Below are 21,282 nucleotides of genomic sequence, written 5' to 3'. Positions count from 1 at the left end.
GCGGACGGAGGCAGCTGCGTGAGATGCCGGGGCAGCGTCAAAGGAAGCAGTCCCTGCTGGGGGGGGGGGCTTCCTGGGAGTGGGGGCTGGGAGCGCACTGGCTGCCGGCCCCACCTCAGGAGACTATCGAATAGTCGTGGAACCGACAGTATTTTGTGCGCTTCCAGGACTATTCACTTCATGGCTGCCTAACGTCCCTGCTTGCCTTGCGGTCAGCGCGGGCTGGGGATTTGGATGGGGAGGGTTTGAAGGGGATATGCTGGTAGGGGTCCTGGATTTCATTTCTGTTGCTATTGGGTTGGAAATAGTAGAGTAAATATGCCTTATCAAGGTAACGTCACAGCCAGATCCCAAGGGAAGTATGGTTCTGAGGCTGGCTAGACCATCGGGTCTGACTTCGGTAGCAGGCAAGTTAGTTGAAACAATAGTAAAGAATAAAATTGTGAGGCATGTAGACGAACATAGTTTGTTGGACAAAAGTCAACATGGTTTCTGTAAAGGGAAATCATGTCTTATTAATCTATTAGTGTTCTCTGAAGGGGTTAACAAACATGCAGACAAGGGGGATCCAGTAGTAGTTTTTCGCGTAGTGTCCCAGTGGGTGCTCCACTGTAGGTGAAGGGTTGCCCTGAGCCTCAGATCGGAGCTTTGTATAGCAGTTTCCCCTGTTGAGCCATGCATGCCCAGGAGGCGTCTCGAGCCCTTCCCGCCTCCTGAGGTTCCTCACAAGGTTCCTCACCAAAGGCTCTTGTGTCAATTCCATGGCCATGGGAGAAGAGGGAAGGTCCTTTCTTGGATTGAGAACTGGTTAAAAGGCAGGAAACAAAGGGTAGGAAGAAATGGTAAATTTTCAGATTGGAGAGGGGTAACTAGTGGTGTCCCCCAAGGGTCAGTCCTGGGACCAATCCTTTTCAACTTATTCGTAAATGATCTGGAGAAAGGGGTAAGGAGTGAGGTGGTAAAGTTTGCAGAAGATACCAAACTGTTCAGGATAGTCAAGACAGAAGCAGACTGTGAGAGACTCCAAAAAGATCTCACCAAACGGAGTGATTGGGCAACAAAATGGCAAATGAAATTTCATGTGGATAAGTGTAAAGTAATGCACATCGGGAAAAATAACCCCAACTATACGTACAGAATGACGGGGGCTACTTTGGCTATGACAAATCAGGAAAGAGATCTTGGAGTTATCGTGGACAGTTCTTTGAAAACTTCCACACGGTGTGCAACGGCGGTCAAAAAGGCAAATAGGATGCTAGGAATTATTAGGAAAGGGATAGAAAATAAGACCCAGAATCTCTTACTGCCCCTGTATAAAACTATGGTACGCCCACATCTTGAATACTGTGTACAGATGTGGTCTCCTCACCTCAAAAAAGATATTTTGGCCTTGGAAAGGGTCCAGAAAAGGGCAACTAAAATGATTAGGGGTTTGGAACGGGTCCCATATGAAGAGAGGTTAAAGCGATTGGGACTTTTCAGTTTAGAAAAGAGGAGACCGAGGGGGGATATGATAGAGGTCTATAAAATCATGAGTGGTGTGGAGAGGGCAGATAAAGAAAAGTTATTTATTAGTTCCCATAATAGAAGAACTAGAGGACACCAAATGAAATTAACGGGTAACAGGTTTAAAACTAATAAATGAAAGTTCTTCTTCACGCAGCATGTAGTCAACCTGTGGAACTCCTTGCCAGAGGAGGCTGTGAAGGCTAGCACTATAACAGAGTTTAAAGAGAAGCTAGATAATTTCATGGAGGTTAGGTCCATAAATGGCTATTAGCCAGGGGATACAATGGTGTCCTTGGCCTCTGTTTGTCAGAGGCTGGAGAAGGATGGCAGGAGACAAATGGCTTGATCATTGTCTTTGGTCCACCCTCTCCGGGGCACCTGGTGCTGGCCACTGTCGGCAGACAGGCTATTGGGCTAGATGGACCTTTGGTCTGATCCAGTACGGCCATTCTTACGTAGATGGTATCCTGAGTCCACGAAAGCTCATGATCCTAGCTACATTGTTTGTTAGTCTATAAAGTGCTACCAGACCAGTTGTTGTTGTTGTTTTATTTCCAGATGCTATGAACTAGCATCCCGTGGCTACCTGCCACCTCTGCAGTCATTTCAGCATTTTAGTGTTTAAGACGGTATTATCTAGGGTTATTTTTAGTTACATATGCTTAAGGCTTTTTACGCCTTGTGTCTTTATTTGGCTCGAGTACAGTCTTCGATACAGGCTCAATGCATTATTGCCTTAATTTATAAGCATCACCTAGCAAATACTTAGTCCTGCAGGCACCAGGTATTTCACTTGCGACCCCTCTCCCCCCGGCTGTGAAGAGCGGCAGGGAGGCGGAAGGCAGCTGCCAGAAAGCCGCACAGCATGGCCGGGGCAATGGGGCTCCAGGAGCGTGGCTCAGCTACAGGAGGAGGCAAGGCAGCGGGAGAGTGGGATGCGGAGCAAAAAAGAGGCACAGAGGAGAAAGAGATGGGGGAAAGGAGCCTGCACGGGGGAGGGTGTTAAGGACTGCACGTGCCATGAAGGAACCCGAGGAGGGCAAGGAGTCTGGTAAGAAGGGGGGGAGGAAGCGACCCAGGGCAGTGAGGGTGGGTGGCCACACACATTCGTTTAGCATTTTAGGGGGTGGTGGTATCACGAATGTTGAGAACCCCTGCTGTAATCCATGTTCCAGCAATAACTTAATGAGTTTAACATCACGTTTTTATGTATGTTTTACCCTAGAAATACACAAGCCTTTTACTTTGGAAATAAATCTAAATGCCTAGTGTTCTGTTCATATTCTTTTGCACGGGTGTTGCAGTTTATTCATATTTAAGAACTTATGTTTTAATTTATTGCTCACCATTTTAGAGTTAGACGTTATCACTGACTTTTTAGCTGTTCTGTTCCCCGCACTTATCAGCTCAGCGGTATTGCTCGCTGCTGGCTGGTTAGGGGCTAAACTCTCCACACCAGATTTAGTGGTTTTCTCTTGGAATGTCAACGTACAGACGACTACACGATTAACCAATAAGCCTCAAGTTATTGGTCAATCCTGTCGATTACACGCATTCTCCCCTCTTACCCGCTGTCTGTCAGAGGCAGCGAGGAGGGAGGAGGCGTGAGCTGATACCTGTCGGAAGCCAGCTTTTAAGTCAGCTTGTCGCAAGAGGGCGCGGTTGTACAGCTGATCAGCTCCCCACAAGCGTTGGATTGGCCTGTTCCCCCACCTCTGTGCTGCTGCCTCTGATACAGAGGAAGCAGTATGGTGGAAGGAGGCAGGCGGGAGCTGATATGCATGAGCACTGTGTGTGGTGGCTTCATGGACCCACCTGTCAAACCCCTTGCTGCCTCTTCTAGAGGCAAGAGGGGGAGACAGGAGCTGGTGCTGGCTTCGCAGAGCTGCCTGCCTGCCTGCCCACGCTGCTGCCTGTGCCTGAGGAGTGTGCAGAGAGGGGGCGTGACAGTCAGACGGGGCCATGGCAGCGCGTTCCTGCATGGAAGCATTTGGCGCGGCGTGTGGCTTTTGCAGGGGCACGTGTTCGTGACGTATTCCAGTCAGACGGTGTCCTGGCTGCAGTGCCAGGCGGATCCTAGGGTCCCACTCCTGGAGAGCAACACCCCTCCCCTCCCCAGCCGGAGCCTGCAATGGCCCAGACAGTCTGAGAGGGCCAGAGGGAAGAGGCAGGCGGGACAGGGACTCGGGCTCAGGGCCCCACCCGTGACTGCAGCGGGAGCTGGCAGACACTGAGATGGACACGCGCCCTCTCAGGGGGGTCTCTTGTTTTGACAGTTCACACCTGGCAACCCCACTCGGTCTCCCATGATGCACTGATGTGGGCGGAGAGATTGTAACTCCTTGGCGCGTTCTGGCACGAGGCAGGAGCTGTGCGTCTCACATCCCTCGCGGGGCAACAAACAGCAGTCACGTGGGCGCTGTGAGCTCTCACAATGTAGCGTCGTGCCGGCACGTGTGGCGCGGTGGACGCCCGCGCCCCGTCCCACGGACCGGAAGTGACGTTTGCTCGGTCCACGGCCTGACAGCAACCGACTGGGAACCATGACCGGAAGGTGTCCAGGTACGTGCTCCAATCGCGCCCCCCGGGAACAGGGCTCGGAGTCGATTGGGGGGGATTTGAGAGCAGCCTTCAACTTCCTGAAGCGAGGTTCCAAAGAGGCTGCAGAAAGGCTGTTCTCAGTGGTGACAGATGGCAGAACAAGGAGCAAAGGTCTCAAGTTGCGGTGGGAGAGGTCCAGGTTGGATATTAGGAAAAACTATTTCCCTAGGCGGGTGGGGAAACACTGGGATGGGTTCCCTAGGGAGGCAGTGGAGTCTCCATTCCTAGAGGTGTTTAAGTGTCGGCTTGACACAGCCCTGGCCGGGTTGATTTAGTTGGGATTGGTCCTGCCTAGCGCAGCGGGCTGGACTTGACCTTCTGAGGTCTCTTCCAGCTCTGTGGTTCTAGGATTCTGAGAGAGCGTCTGCACTGGCATGTGCTTTTACGCAAGAGCATCCGTGCCAGTGTGGACGCTCTCTTGCGCAATAAACTCCGATGGCCGTTTTAACCGTCGGCCTTTCTTGCGCAAGAAATTCCTGTTACCTGTCCGCACTGGCCTGTGCCGGAAGGGCTCTTGCGCAAGAGGCTTCTTTCTGAGCAGGAGCATCCTAGTTCTTGCGCCAGGAGCCCTGGTTGTACACAGGAGAAGGTCAGTTTCCTTGCGCAAGCACACACGGCCAGTGTAGACAGGCAGCAAGTTTCCGCGCAAGAGCGGCCGCTTTGGCGCGAGATGGCGCCAGTGCAGACACAGCATCAGTGTTTTCAAACCGGACGCAGCCGAGGCAGCCCCCCCCCCCCCAACCTGCCTCACGCTGCCCCGCTGCACTTTGTAAGGCAGCAGCAGCATCTGCCTGTCCCACACAAGCCCGCTGGGCAGTTGGGTGTGTGTGTGGGGGGGTATTTGGTGGGGGGAGCTGACTGCTGGGGGTAGGGAGGAGCAGAGTGGGGGGTTGGGGAGGAGCAGACTGAATGAAGGGTTTGGTGGGGGGAGCAGAGTGGGGGGGTTGGGGAGGAGCAGACTGAATGAAGAGTTTGGTGGGGGAGCAGAGTGGGGGGGTTTGGTGGTGCTGGAGTAGACTGCAGGGGGGGTTGGGGTGGAGTAGAGTGCAGGGGGGGCAGAGTGGGGGGTTGGGGGGCAGACTACAGGGGGGTTTGGAGGGGGGCAGAGTGGGGGGGTTTAGTGGTGCTGGAGTAGACTGCGGGGGGTTGGGGTGGAGTAGAGTGCGGGGGGGCAGAGTGGGGGGTTGGGGGGCAGACTACAGGGAGGTTTGGTGGGGGGCAGAGTGGGGGGTTGGGGGGCAGACTACAGGGAGGTTTGGTGGGGGGCAGAGTGGGGGGTTGGGGGGCAGACTACAGGGAGGTTTGGTGGGGGGCAGAGTGGGGGGTTGGGGGGCAGACTACAGGGGGTTTGGTGGGGGGGCAGAGTGGGGGGTTGGGGGGCAGACTACAGGGGGTTTGGGGGGGTGGGGGCGGGAAGAGTGGGGGGTTGGGGGGCAGACTACAGGGAGGTTTGGTGGGGGGCAGAGTGGGGGGTTGGGGGGCAGACTACAGGGGGTTTGGTGGGGGGGCAGAGTGGGGGGTTGGGGGGCAGAGTGGGGGGTTGGCAGGTCCTGACGCCACAGGACAAGCCGGCTGGGCAGTTTGGGGGGGGGTGTCTCTGAGGCGGGGGGGGCCGAGGGGAGCAGGGAAAGTAGCCGCGGTGGCTTGTGGGAAACGTTCCGTGCCCCAATCCGCAGCTCCCATGGGCTGTTCGATTGGGCGGGAGCAGCGGAAGTGACATCACAATCCAGCCGCTGATCCAGGGGTTGGTCTCGCGCGGTGTTACGCCCAGCGTGAGCGATGCATCCTGGGAGTTGTAGTTCCCACAGTGCGGCCTCCCGGGGCGTGTCTCAGTGCGCCCCGCCCCAATCATAGCCACGCCCCTCCCGCCCAGGCCGTCATAGCCACGCCCAGCGTGTTCCAGCCTCTCCCCGCCCCCAACTGCATCGTAGGGCGCCCCCGCAGCGCTACTCAGGCCCCGCCCCTGTCTGCCCCCGCCCCGCGATCCTCAGCCCCCCCCCCCGCTCTGCACAGCCCCCCCCCGAGCTGCATCCCCCTCCCCCACCTTCCACCCGACCTGCATCAACTGCTCCATTCTACACCCCCCACCCAACCTGCACCTGTTACCCCCCCAGGCCATTCTACACCCCCCCACCCAACCTGCACCTGTTACCCCCCCAGGCCATTCTACACCCCCCACCCAACCTGCACCTGTTACCCCCCCAGGCCATTCTACACCCCCCACCCAACCTGCACCTGTTACCCCCCCAGGCCATTCTACACCCCCCACCCAACCTGCACCTGTTACCGCCCCCAGGCCATTCTACACCCCCCACCCAACCTGCACCTGTTACCCCCCCAGGCCATTCTACACCCCCCACCCAACCTGCACCTGTTACCCCCCCAGGCCATTCTACACCCCCCCAACCTGCACCTGTTACCCCCCCAGGCCATTCTACACCCCCCACCCAACCTGCACCTGTTACCCCCCCAGGCCATTCTACACCCCCACCCAACCTGCACCTGTTACCCCCCCCAGGCCATTCTACACCCCCCACCCAACCTGCACCTGTTACCCCCCCAGGCCATTCTACCCCCCCCCCAGGCCATTCTACACCCCCCACCCAACCTGCCCCTGTTACCCCCCCAGGCCATTCTACACCCCCCACCCAACCTGCCCCTGTTACTCCCCCCAGGCCATTCTACACCCCCCACCCAACCTGCCCCTGTTACCCCCCCCCAGGCCATTCTACACCCCCCACTCCAGTGCATGCTGAACCCCCCCTCCCCTGCCCTCCAGTCCATTCTACACCCGCCACCCAATCTGCACCCCCTCCCCCAGTCCTTTCAACACTCCCAGCGCAACCTGCACCCCTCTTCCCCAGTCCATTCAATACCCCCCTGCCCAGCCTGCACCCCCGTTACCCTACCCCCAGTTTATTCAATATCCTTAGCTCAACCTGCACCCTCCCTGTGCACTCTACACCTCAACCCAACCTGCACCCCCATTCTTCTCACTCTCCACTCCATTCAGCACCCCTAGACCAACATACACCCCCATTCCCCCGCTTCCCAGTCCAACCTGCATCCCTAGCCCGACCTGCCCCTCTTCCTCTGCCCCCAGTGCTTCCCACACCCCCTTTCACTCCACCCCCAATCCATCACACCCCCAGTCCAACAGCACCCCCACTCCTCCTACTGCAGCCTAACCTGCCCCCCCATTATCTGTGCTGCAGCCGAACTGGCACCTCCCTTCCCTCACTTCCCCAGTGCATTACAACACTCCCAAGCCAATCTTATCCCCCATGAGTGCTCTCCCTCGCTTCAACCATATTTTATCCTTCGGGTCCCTCGCTTTCCTTCCTCTCCACAACGCCCAAACCAACATGTCCCCTCTAGCCCCTTTCTCCATTCATGGGGTCTATCGGTCCCCCATTTTGCTCCCTGCAACACCCCCAAGCTCACCCCGACCTGCGCCCTATTCCTTCCCATCCCCCGTACGTGGGACCTCTCACCTCCCTGTTGGCTTCCTTCCCAACCCACACACCCTCCTCGCACACCCCTGTCTCGCCAGGTCTGCGACCTTCCAGCCTCCCTTCTTCCTTCCTTCCCAACCCACACACCCCTGTCTCGCCAGGCCTGAAACCTGTCAGCCTCTGTTATTCCTTCGTCCGCGCCCTCAAGTTGCACTCCTACCCCCTCAGTCCTCCTTCTTCCCAACACTGGCAGCCTGCCATATCCTTCCCTAATCTGCTCCCCACACCAGCTCTCCCTCCATTCATGGGATCCCTTAAGCCCCAGCTCTCCCCAATTCCAATTATTGTTCCCCATGAACTTGCTGAGTTGACTTTGCCCGCCAACCAAGGGCCCTCAAACACTCCTCCATGCTATTCTTCAACTCTGGGGCTTCTAAATCCCCCAAACTGTCAGTGTCCCTGGGATCCTCAGACCTCTCCCCTCCACAGTGCAGCCCCCAATACCAAGTATTCAAGACAGTCACACTTAGGGGCTGCGTCTAGACTGGCATGATTTTGTGAAATACTTTTAACGGAAAAGTTCTTCCGTTAAAAGTATTTCCGCAAAAGAGCATCTAGATTGGCAGGGATGCTTTTGCACAAAAAGTGCTTTTACGCAAGAGCACCCGTGCGCAGCATAGACGCGCTTTTGCGCAAGAAAGCTCCGATAGCCATTTTAGCCATCGGGGCTTTCTTGCAGAAAAAATGACGGTGCCTGTCTACACTGGCCTTCTTGTGCGAGTATTCCTGCGCAAGAGGGCTTATCCCTGAGCGGGAGCGTCAAAGTGTTTACGCAAGAAGGACTGAATTCTTCCATTAGAACGTCAGTGCTCTTGTGCAAATTCAAGTGGCCAGTGTAGACAGCTGGGAAGTTTTTGCACAAGCGGCCGCTTTTGCGCAAAATCTTGCTAGTCTAGATGCGCCCACGTAGAGACCAAAATAGGAAATGAACTTCTCCACTGATCAGCCCCTTTGAGACTCTATTCTTCGCAGTGCTGCTGTCTCCATCCACAGGACATGGGCAGGTCTGCTGGGTGAACATCTCCACAGACATGGTCTTGGGAGCCTTCAAAAAAGTAGGGGACAACTAGCAGTCGGTTTCATCACAGGCCATGAGCTTCCTTTTGGGTACGAAGAATTCTGCTGGGTATGCTCTGTAAGGAGACTATTTGGATGTGGGCTCAAAGCGCTCTTCTCCACTGGTATTTCTGCAGTGCCAGGGAGAGGCGGAGTGGGAGGGTGGAAGACAGCAGCATAATTTAGATGTGAGAAGAGGTTACGCGACATTACGGACTGAGATGCCAACGTATTCCCTTTTACGTTGTCAGGTGTACTGGTTTCCCTGGTACAGAGAGACTGAAAAGTAAGTTGCTTGGTTTGATTTCCCCCTTTGCTGGGTTGGGTAGCGAGCGATAGGAAGTCAACCCTCCCGGTGTCCTCCCGTCTGGGGACGGAACAGAAACGAGAACAGCGAGCTCTGGAACTTGGTCGAAGCGAGGAGAGAACCGTGCGGCTGGGAGCGGAGCAGCCGTCACTGTCACGGAGATAAGTGTCAGGTCTGGAAATCTCTCGGCTTACGGCCCACTCGGGTCTAGGAAGGGAAGTCACGTTTGCTTAGACAGCGAGTCCGAGCGGAGGTTCCCGAGGTGCTTCCTTGGTAGTGGGAGAAACAGGGCTCCCGTTTGTCAGGGGTGCTGGTTTCTCTGGAACACGGTGTCCTTCTCAGCAGACGCTTGGCTGGAGGAGGAAGATGCAAGGTGGTAAGGTTTCTGACTGCCTCTTATGTGTTTCTCTCTTGTTGCTCTCTAGTATTGGCCAATACGTTCTGTCTGTCTGTTTCTGTCTGTGTCTTTGTCCTTGCTCTGCTTCTGCCGTGTCCTTGTACAGCACACTTGCAGGCATTCCAGGTGAGCATCTCCAAGGGTTAAGGGCTCAGGAGCCAACGGGAATTCTGCAGGTTCGCAAGTCGCGCAAGGGAGAGCGGTGGTGCGTCATGGCTGACTGACTCAGTGTTCTTGTAGAGGACCCGATACATAGGCGAGAGGGGGGGAAAGGGCTAAAGGATAGAATTCCCACAGCCACAGGCCTTAGTGAGTGAGAGCTAACGCTGGGCTTTTTTGGCCACCCTTGCAGAGGAATCAGTGCGTGGCCGTATGCGGAGAATAAATCGTCCGAGATGTACTTGAGCTGCTTGGACGTGATTCTCGGAACACGTGAAGGGTCCTCAACGTTCGGCCTTCCCATGGCTCTGTGTGAGTAAGAGGTGCGTGCTTTGAAATCTTCAAGCGTCCTGGCAGTATGTTTCTTCTGAGGCAGAGAGCTTCCTGCTGGGTCACGGAGCCTGGTGGCTTGGGGACTGGTGAAGGGGCATAGGCAGTTCAACAGAGCGTGGATAGATATTCAAGGCCTCCGTTCTCTCCACGTTCCTGGAGTGGCAGCGGGAGGGGGTGGCCGATGGTGGGAGGCAGCGGTGCGATGGTGGGAGGAGAAGCAATGCCGCGTCCTTGCGGACTGAAAAGCTAAGTTGTTTGTTTGTTTTTTCCCCTCTGCTGTGTTCGGTAGCGAGCGATAAGAAGTCAACCCTCCCGGTGTCCTCCCGTCTGGGGATGGAACGGAAAAGAGAACAGCGAGCTCGGGAGCTTGGTCGAAGCGAGGCGAGAACCGTCTGGCTGGGGGAGGGGAGCAGCCATCGCTGACCGGGAGATAAGTGTCGGGTCTGGAAATCTCTCGGCTTACGGCCCACTCGGGTATAGGAAGGGAAGTCACATTTGCTTAGACAGCGAGTCCGAGCGGAGGTTCCCGAGGTGCTTACTTGGTAGTGGGAGAAACAGGGCTCCCGTTTGTCAGGGGTGCTGGTTTCTCTGGAACACGGTGTCCTTCTCAGCAGACGCTTGGCTGGAGGAGGAAGATGCAAGGTCGTAAGGTTTCTGACTGCCTCTTATGTGTTTCTCTCTTGTTGCTCTCTAGTATTGGCCAATACGTTCTGTCTGTCTGTTTCTGTCTGTGTCTTTGTCCTTGCTCTGCTTCTGCCGTGTCCTTGTATAGCACACTTGCAGGCATTCCAGGTGAGCATCTCCAAGGGTTAAGGGCTCAGGAGCCAACGGGAATTCTGCAGGTTCGCATGTCGCGCAAGGGAGAGCGGTGGTGCGTCATGGCTGACTGACTCAGTGTTCTTGTAGAGGACCCGATACATAGGCGAGAGGGGGGGAAAGGGCTAAAGGATAGAATTCCCACAGCCACAGATTTTAGTGAGTGAGAGCTAACGCTGGGCTTTTTTGGCCACCCTTGCAGAGGAATCAGTGCGTGGCCGTGGGCGGAGAATAAATTGTCCGAGATGTACTTGAGCTGCCTGGACGTGATTCTCGGAACACGTGAAGGGTCCTCAGCGTTCGGCCTTCCCATGGCTCTGTGTGAGTAAGAGGTGCGTGCTTTGAAATCTTCAAGCGTCCTGGCAGTATGTTTCTTCTGAGGCAGAGAGCTTCCTGCTGGGGCACGGAGCCTGGTGGCTTGGGGACTGGTGAAGGGGCAGTAGGCGGTTCAACAGAGTGTGGATAGATATTCAAGGTCTCCGCGTTCCTGGAGTGGCAGCGGGAGGGGGTGGCCGATGGTGGGAGGAGAAGTGATGCCGCGTCCTTGCGGACTGAAAAGCTAAGTTGTTTGTTTGTTTTTTCCCCTCTGCTGTGTTCGGTAGCGAGCGATAAGAAGTCAACCCTCCCGGTGTCCTCCCGTCTGGGGATGGAACGGAAAAGAGAACGGCGAGCTCGGGAGCTTGGTCGAAGCGAGGCGAGAACCGTCCTGCTGGGAGCGGAGCAGCCATCGCTGACTGGGAGATAAGTGTCGGGTCTGGAAATCTCTCGGCTTACGGCCCACTCGGGTCTAGGAAGGGAAGTCACGTTTGCTTAGACAGCGAGTCCGAGCGGAAGTTCCACTCCCGCAGGACATTTAAACTTCCCCCTCACACAACCTGCATGCCTACCAGTGCTCTTTGCTAGCCCATACCCCCTATTCCTGGTGTCCTTCAGTTTCCCTTCTTCTCTTCAGAGACTCAGAGGAACCTGCACCCCCAGAGCATACCTCCATTCATGTTTCCAGGAGCCCCTGTTTTTCCTGCTTAGGACACTCCCCATCCCACACTCTATCCCTATTCCTATATTTTCCCCATTTATAGGACCCTTAACCCCCATTTCTGCCCTTCCTAACGCACAGTTCCTCCTTCCCCACTCCCATCGCGCCTGCCATCACTACCTTCCCCCCAGCCCTCCTTTAGCATGTAAGGACTTCCTCAACCACTCTCCTCTTCCTTCTCAACAACCCCCCATCCCAAGCCATGCCACACTCCAGACCCTTCCAGTCCATCCTCCCATCAATTGGGTCCCAGCCCCCTTCTCTTCCTTTCTACACCCACATCCCATGGCAACCTGCATTCCTAATGCTGCCCTTCCTCCATCCATGCCTACACCCATACACGGTATGCGTGCTTTATTTTGTTTTGATAAACGACAGCAATCTCTCAACTGTAAAAGTTAGAAATTACACAAACTACATTTGTTTTATTAAAATCTAACAGCAGGAGGGGAGCGGGAGAAATTGTGCGTATGTTACTCCTCATTGAGGGGATGGGCAAACGTATGAGCTTGCATTGTAGTGATTTCTCTCCCGCGTCAGATAATATTATTTTGGGTGTACTTTCTGGAGGGGAAGTGCAATTGAGTGCTGGACGATTTTCTAGCTAAGCCTTACCGTAGAGAGCTGTTTGCAGACTCTGTGTTTCTACACTTGGTGTGTCCCAACCTGCGTGGGCTCCTAGAGGCCAGAGAGCCTAAGTCAGCAAAACAGGGAGAAGCAGGCAAGGCTAGTGGAGCAAGTAGTCTCAGTGAAATCCCAGCACATCCGCTGGCATCCCAGAAGGAGGACCAAACCCATCAGAAGCTGGGCCTTTGAGAAAAGGTCTCTCCATGTACTGGGTAAGCTTGGAGGCCTCTCAAGGTGTACCTGCTCCCGGCAGTGCACTTACTCCGTTACAGAAATGCTAACAGTGACAGTCGGTGAATGGGATATTAGCGTATAGTCGTGTATACGATTAACTGATAAGCCTGGGCTTATCGGTTAATCTTGACAACTACACACACTTCCCTCCCCCTTGCTGTCTCTAATACAGAGTCCGCAAGGGCTCGGGAGAGGTGAGAGCCTGTGCGCGTGGGGAGCTGGCTTTTAAGTCATCGCCCCAGAAGCACCAGATCCCGCGGAGCTACGTGCTCCGTATCCATCGGTGCACTTCTGATACTGATAAGAACATAAGAATGGCTATACTGGGTCCGACCAAAGGGCCATCTAGCCCAGTAGCCTGTCTGCCAACAGTGGCCAGTGCCAGGTGCCCCAGAGGGGGTGGACTGAAGACAATGATAAAGCAATTTGTCTCCTGCCATCCATCTCCAGCCTTTGACAAACAGAGGCCAGGGGCATCATTTCTTCTTACCCCCAGGCTAATAGCCTTTTATGGACGTAACCTTCATGAATTTATCTAGTTTTTTTTAAAACTCTGTTATAGTCCTAGCCTTCACAGCATCCTGTGGCAAGGAGTTCCACACGTTGACTGTGCGCTGTGTGAAGAACTTTCTTTCATTAGGTTTAAGCCTCCTACCCATTAATTTCATTTGGTGTCCTCTAGTTCTTATATTATGGGAACAAGTAAAGAAGTTTTCTATATTCACCTTCTCCCACCACTCATGATTTTATAGACCTCTGTCATATCCCCCTCAGTCTCCTCCTTTCTAAGCTGAAAAGTCCTAGTCTCTTTAGCCTCTCTTCATATGGGACGTGCTCGAAACCCCTAATCATTGTAGTTGCCCTTTTCTGAACCTTTTCTAATGCCAAAGTACAGTATCTTTTTTGAGGTGAGGAGACCACATATAGTATGCCTACATCTTGAACACTGTGTATAGAAGTTTTATATAGGGGCATTAAGATATTTTTCATCTTATTTTTTATCCCTTTTTAAATAATTACTAGCATCCTATGTGCTTTTTTGACCGTATAGTGCATTTTCAGAGAAATATCCACGATAACTCCAAGATATCTTTCCTGATTAGTTGTAGCTAAATTAGCCCTCATCATATGGTATGTATAGTTGGGGTTATTTTTTTCCAATGTGTGTTACTTTATACTTATCCACATCAAATTTCATTTGCTATTTTGTTGCGCAATCATTATATTTGGTGAGATCTTTTTGAAGTTAAACAGTTACACAATTGCTTTTGTCCTTAAGTCCGAGCAGTGGGTGGTCGGGAGTGGCCTCAAAGGAAGAGGAAAGCAGAGAGTCTGGTCTTTTGTCTGGGTGTCATGTTACTGGATTTTAAGGGGAGCAGCCAGATCAGTGCTGCACCAATTGCGGGGAGGTGTTTGCCCCAAAGTCTATACAAAGGGGGCCATGCGAGATGTCAAATGAAAGTCATGTTCTACTGATTCTGTATATGCTACTCATGTACTTGTATGATATCTGTATGTGGAGTTATGAATATGGAGTATGTGCTGATATTGGCGTGCACTGCCTGTTGTAAAGGAGGATTGTCCGTTGAATGAGTATGCTAATTAGCACTGGTCCAGGGATAATGGCTCTCAAGGTGCCCAATACACACCTGAGGACTGTGTCTGGGAACATGCAACCCAGCCAGGGCAAAATGGCTCCTGACATATGAAACAGCTAAGTCATTCGACCATGTGACCTGCTCCACTTGGAAGGTACCGGGGAGATATACAAGTGCCATGAGGCGGACTCCATCTTGTCTTCAATTCTGCTACTGATCCTAGATGCAGCCTTGCAAGGAACAGAGAGCCGAGGAGGATTGCTGACCCATTCTGACATAGGATGAACACCAGAGACCTTTAAGATAGCAGTTATAACATCTCTCCTGAGAGCCTGCATCGAGAACTTGGTGACTGGTGCATGTAATGTATTCTCCTTAACAACCTTACTCTCATGCTTTGCTTTTCTTCTATTAATAAACCTTTAGATTTTAGATTCTAAAGGATTGGCCCAGCGTGATCTTGTGGGTAAGATCCAAAGTGTAAACTGTCCGGGGATTTGTGGCTGGTTCTTTGGGACCGGAAAGACCCGTTCGGGGAAGGTGAGATTGGGTTCTACAACCCCCTCACCTGTGTGCAGGCCCGGGGCTAATTGTGGCACAGGGAGAGCTGGGGTGTCTGAGGGGTTTTGCTCCTGAGGCTTCTGGCTGTCCAGATTGGCCGCTAAAGCACTCAGTGTGATCGGTTTATGGCGTATTTGGGAAAGGCTTCCAGTCTGGGGCTGTAAGGAGCCCCGAGTTTTGAGCAATTTGCCCTGAGCGGACGCCGTCAGCTGTGCCAAGACCTGGCCTGGTCCGTCACAGCCACCTTCCCAGCTCACCTCAACCCTCACCGTACCTTCTCCCCATTCATCTTTCAACAGATAAGGACCCCCTCATCCACCCTCCTCTTCCTCACTAACGGCCCCCAGCCCAACACGCTCTTGATCCTTCCAGTCCACCCGTCCATCCAGTGGATCTCTCAACCCCTCCTTTCTCTTCCTTTTAACACTGCCAGCCCATGGCAATGTGCACTCCTAACCCTGCCCTTTCTCCACCCATAGGGCCAAGGGCACCATTGTTTGAGGGGGGTAGGTGCCCTTGGTCCTATGGGTGTAGAATTGGGTAGAGAAATGGGGTAGGAGGGCAGTAGCCCCCCTCCTGAGTTTGAAACCCTGTATTTCATACATGAGGTGTGCTTAAAGCCCATGTCCTAACTCCAGAGGCAGTTCTTAAATGTAACAGAGTTTGAGCTGATGCGGCTTTGCCTTTGGGGCATGGACTTTATTATGCTTAAATCACCCTGCCCCTCTCGTTCTTTATAACAATGGACGGACATTCAAGCAGTTGAAGTATTGTTAGATCCTCATAAAAACATTGCTGGGTACTCCCTGTAAAAGACGGGGGGGAGTAACCCACTTTGGCACAACAAATGCAGGAGCAGGGGTCTGCAAAAGTACCCCAAAACCTGATCTCTCCAGGCTTTGGTACAAAAACTTTCCCCCAAAATCCTAAAACCGAAATTTTAGGGAATATCCACTGCCATCACCCAAGTAGTCCAAGAAAACTAGGGATGAGATCACTTGGGAAACCTCCTCCCTAAAACCTCAGGGGTACCTGAAGCTCTTTTTCCCCTCAGAGCTTGAAAAAGAAGAGAGAAAAACAAGCTGCAGTCTGTGCTAGGTGACTCCCAGACAGTCAGACAGACAGAGAGTTTACAGATAAAACTAGGACACCAAAATAAACCTATAGCAGGTTAATTAGAAAAGAAAACAAACTTTTTATTATCAAAACAATACTGCCGTTGCAAGTATAGTTAAGGTGGCTAGATGGTAAGGGCCACCAATTTGTATACTCAGAGGCTGTGTCTATACTGGCTACTTATTCTGGAAAATCAGCCGCTTTTCCGGAATAACTTGCCAGCTGTCTACAGTGGCTGCTTGCTTTTCCGGAAAAGCACTGACTATTTCATGTAAGATTGTCAGTGTTCTTGTGGAAAACTATGCTGCTCTCATTCGGGCAAAAGTCCTTTTGTGCAAAACTTTTGCGCAAAAGGGCCAGTATAGACAGGTCAGGTTTATTTTCCGCAAAAAAAGCCCTGATTGCGAAAATGGCGATCAGGGCTTTTTTGCGGAAAAGCACGTCTAGATTGGCACGGATGCTTTTCCGCAAAAAATGCTTTTGCGGAAAAGCGTCCGTGCCAATCTAGATGCTCTTTTCCGAAAATGCTTTTAACGGAACAGTTTTACGTTAAAACCATTTCCGGAAAATCATGCCAGTCTAGACGTAGCCAGAGACAATTCTGTGGGTTAGAAAGCTTCATTACAAAAGAGAAAAAAAACCACTTTTATGGTTTGGGAATTTCAAATTGATGTTAAAACAATTAAAAACCTGATAGATTAATTAAACTTTGCCCTACTTACATATTGTGAAAAGACTTTTCTTAGGGAGAGCGAGACAGCCTCGAAGCTCCCTGTTACCTGGAAGAATCCACTCTGCCTCAGACAGAGGAGGAAAAAGTTAAAAATTCCTTTGTTCCCAGTTTGAAATCCCTAACTGCATTGTTATTGGCTGACCAAATATCTGGCTAGGATAACCCCTTAACCACGAGGACTGACCAGCAGCCTGGTGGCTATGACGGGGAGAGTAGGAATGAGTGTTATGCTTTTGGGATCTGCATTTGGACCACTGCTATTAAACGTCTCACATATGTTCTTGAAAAAGGAGAGACTAAAGGGATAAATAGTGACTAAATCAAAGTCGATAGGCACTTCCCCATTCCTCCTTTGAAAAGTACAAGAGTCCAGCAGGGACTGTTGTGCATTTCAAAGTAATAGAGCTTGGGTTCAGCTGGGGACTCTGAGTCCCTCACTGACCCCAGGCTCCATGCCGTGCTGCATGCCATGAGGAGCCCCAGGTCATGCCGTGTGGAACCTGGGGCCAGCTGGGGAAATGCCACGCAGAGCTGGGGATCAGCTGACCCCGGGTTCCATGGCTGCCACTTTAAATGCGTGGAGCTGGCTTTTCAAAGGGGCAGCTGCCGCACAGCTGATCTGTAGCTCAGCCATGCAGTGCTGCCACTTAGAAAGCTGGGGCGGGGGGGAAGGAGTACTTCAATCTCAGAGAGGCAGCAAGGTGTGGGGAATTGACTAGCTGACTAGTCAACAGACAACTATCCCATAAGCATTTGCTTATGGGGATAGACTTGTCTTTAACATCCCTAATCCAAAGCTGGTAGGAATGAGTTAAAAAGGGGTCTCACAAAACTGGACGTTTGGGCAACACAAGAGCATATGAATCCGTGTTAGCCAACACAACAGAAAAAAGAGAGGAAGCGGCATGTGAGGTGTGTTTCCATTTTTACTGGCTTGGACTCGAGCGCATGGAAGATGAGCGGGTGTCTTGGCATAATCCTGATGTCAGCGGGGAGCTACAGCCAACTGACCCGTCAGTGTTCAGTCCGTATCTTGTAGCGGAACAGCTGTGTTGTAGAAAGGGTTGGAGAGAGAGGCAGGTACTGGATGGTCTCATGCAGCTGTAGCATTTTTGGCAGTGATACTTCTTCCATGGGTTATTTGCTGTTCTTGCAGAGGCCTGCTGTAGGCAATCGGAGCCACTCTGGACATTCAGCTAGATGAGGGGCATCTGCCTGAAGTGAGTCTGAGTCACCTGTTGTTCCTATTGACAGTGGAGCTGTGGAGGTCTGTCGTGATGGTGTAGGAGCTGGTGTATGTTTTGTGAAATTATCTTCAGCCAGTGTCTGTGCAGCGAGGTGCCTCCTTGCGAGCAGAGAGATGCTTGTGATTTCCATGGGACAGATCCTGGGGAAGGCAGAGCTCTGCCCGTGGCTGGTAATTGTCTGGGATTGTCCTTTCCTGTCTGTAAGTAGCTGCACGTGGGTCGCTGCCCTTCAAATACAGCGATGTGGAGGGAGGGAGGGACGACAAAGTACAGAGCATCTGTCCGTGTAATCACTGGACATCATCACATTGTTCTCCAGTTGCTTGCTCAATCATCACGTCCCTCAGAGGACCAGAGTATTCTGGGCAGGGTGTGGGTATAGTGGACTGAGGGTGTGGTAAAGTGGAGATGGTCATAGTTTCTTATAAATTATGAGCATTTTAGGACCTGGATAGGCTGGAGAGGAATAAAGAAGGGGTCTCCAGTGACCAGCAGTTAGGTGATGCACATGTTTATGTCTGTGTTTTGACCAGTAGTGGTGGTTGAGTTTACAAGTCTCCTCTCATTCTCTTTTCAGTTGTCAGTGGCATTGGATTCATGAAAGAATGGCTGACTTGTGGCAGAGACTAAAGCCTTGAGCCCATCACTAGGGCTGGAAGCCAGCTAGTGCAATGAGTTTGGCAGTTTAAAAGATTCAAGGTATGTTATTTTGAATAATGTCTACGCTACACACTTATGTCAGAATAAGCTAACTACTTTGAAATAGAACATCCAAACTACAGGGAAGCCTTGAAATTAGTCTGAGTCAGGCTCCCCTAATGTTGACGTACTACATTGATTTAGAGTCTGAGGAAGCACTGGGGAGTAATTACTTTGAATGACTCTGGGGAGTAGTTATTTCTAAATAAGAACAGCTGAGCATATATACTGAAGACATTTCAAAATAACAATTTCTACATCAGGGTTATTCCTCATCACAAACAGGAGTCATTAGTTTGTTATTTCATAACTCCTAACTGCCTAGTGTAAAAGTGCCGCAACAGAGCATTGACACTCGATGGCCACTTTTGGCAATGCATGCACAATTCTGTAATGCAGCAACTGTGACACTCGGGGTGTGTCTAGACTACAGGGATTGTTCAAAAAATCTTTATGTGCGTCTAGACGGCCGCTGCGTTCTGTCGACAGTAAATCAACAGAATGCGGCAGTTTTGTTGACAGCAGTAAATCTCATTTTACGTTCTATGAGGAATAACACTATTTTTGACGGACATCTGTCAAAAAAAGGGAAGTGTGGATGCGGGGAAGATTTTTGGTCGAAAATAAAGGCCTCTAGGTAGAAGCCCTGGTGGACACTCCTGCCAGAGCTTTCATCTCTATTGTTCCTGCCCAGACAACTTTGGGCACCGGGGAGGGAACATCAGGTGAGTGCTGTGAGGGTCCAACACACACAGGGCAGGGGAGGCGGGAGCAAAGCGGATGGTGCAGTACTGTGACATGTCATGCTGATCACATCCTGGGGGGAGGGGGGTACACATACGACTGACCTCAGGGAGGGCTGTCCTACCCCTGCAGCTGCATGGCTGCGAGGAACCACCTGCTCCTACAGACACTGATGCCAGGTACAGGCAGGGGTTTGGGACCCTGGGAATTGCCACACAGCTTCAGGCTTCTTAGCAACCTGCGGGAACCCCAACTGTGGCCTGGCACTTGTCTGTGCTGCTTGGCCATGGGGTGGGGGGAGGGGGGCAGGATGGTGGCCTGCACACTGTCTGGGCTTCAGGGAGGCCGTGGCTGCTGCTCAGGGCATACCACTCCTTGCTGTGACCACATGAGCATCCGCTGATCCTAGAGGACAGGCACTGACTGCTGAGGACTGCTCAGGTGACTGCTGTCTCTCAGGGAAAGTGTGAGCATGCATGACTGATGACTTTTCTCTCTTGTCCTCCACATCCAGCCCAGCTGTCCAGGAGGGTGGGGGGCCACACCTCTCCCACCTCCCAGACGGCTGCAGGGAACCCATCGGCACTGGTGCAAGTATTTGGACCTGGTGCGGCAGCACATCTCGGCCCTGCGAGGGATGCAGGAGACATGTAATCAGAGGATGCAGGCAGAGACAGAGCGGCGCAGTCGCTTGCTGGATGAGTTTGTGCAGCAGCTGTGGGAAAAAATCAAATAACTCCAGTTGTGTCTAAGGAGGGACTGTGCAGGAAATCAAAACTCTCTAACAGAAAACTGCTGTAAGGGTTAAAAGTTTTCCAGGCCTCTCTCCCTGTAACAGAGAGAAATCATCTTAACTCTAATCAAGACCCTTACAATGCGTATCTCAACTTCACGAGACTCCTAGTCTGTCACAAATTGTTATGTAAACTGTTATCTTTGTCACAGTTTGCCTTGTAGACTCCTCACTCAGGTTCTCATGTGCCTTTGTTCTGTAAAACTTACTTCTAGCACACCTGGTGTGAACAGAAACGTCTCAGAGTACTTCTGCTGAGACTTTAATATGTTAAAGAAAACAATCAACAACTAAACTGTCTGAACATACTGTATAAAGGATCCTGGAAACTCTCTCTCAGGGCTGCTGCTGCTCTCACTCTCGTAGCTGTCAGCCTGCATGCATAATAAAATTTTCCTTTTGGATTTCTCTCCTGCCTCACTGCTTTGACCTCCAGCCTTGGACCTTTCTGGGGACTCTGTACCCCAGGGGAGCGAGATTTCCCCAACACAGCGCACTGCTATCTGGGAGGCCATGGCCTTCCCCGGTCCTGTGTCTGTTCCTGCTCCTCCTGCTCAGCTTGCCCTCCCCCTCCCACCAGCTCCCCCACCCCTCCCGTCACCCCCCTGCCCCCCTTCACCCGCTGCCATCCCAGACTCAGGTACAGCCGCACCTCCTGCCCAGGCCCAGCCAGCACGCGCAGCCATCTCCAAGCCGGCCTCCGCAGCCAAGGTGGCAGGGGTTCTTCATCCAGGTGGCACCCTCAGCCCTGAGCCTCCCTCCTCCCTTCCAGCTTGACATTCCCCTTCCCATCTGTGAGAGTCAGTAAGGGAAGCACTTTACTTTGTTAACAAACAATTTATTTTTGGGACTGGTTTGTGGCCTGTTTGGGAAGGTCACCAGTCTGGGGACTGTAAGGAGCCCATAGTTTGAGCAATTTGCCCAGAGCAGATGACATCAGCTGTGCCCAGACCCGGCCCGGTCTGTCACAGCCTGTCTCTGTTCTCAGTGTGAATGTGGGGCTGGGAGGGGCTTTGGACGGGGAGGGGGGGGAAGGCACTGGAGGCATGGGGCAATCCCACATTTGGAAGGCTGTGGGGAAACTCATTGGGCTCCTTGGGAGAATCGCTCCCTCAGGGCTTCCTGAATGTGCAATCCCAGCTGGAGGGCTTGCCGGATGGCAGCTGTCCGGGGCTGCTCAAAGTGCCTCCCCTCCACAGCA

At 52.5% G+C, this 21,282-nt stretch overlaps 1 long non-coding RNA gene across 1 annotated transcript; it reads left to right on the top strand.

Moving 5' to 3' along the window:
* The first annotated feature begins 17,074 nt into the window (after positions 1–17,074).
* LOC149523678 (uncharacterized) lies at positions 17,075–20,427 on the top strand. The gene is made up of 3 exons (XR_016350535.1): positions 17,075–18,015; positions 18,423–18,544; positions 19,803–20,427. It is a non-coding gene; the product is annotated as an uncharacterized LOC149523678 (long non-coding RNA).
* Positions 20,428–21,282: the final 855 nt, after the last annotated feature.

This window comes from Pelodiscus sinensis, chromosome 12 (assembly GCF_052426305.1).
Source record: "Pelodiscus sinensis isolate ZL-2025 chromosome 12, ASM5242630v1, whole genome shotgun sequence".
NCBI classification, from domain to species: Eukaryota; Metazoa; Chordata; order Testudines; family Trionychidae; genus Pelodiscus; species Pelodiscus sinensis.
Note: the sequence above shows the minus strand (reverse complement) of the source record. Positions and strands in the feature narration are given on the sequence as shown.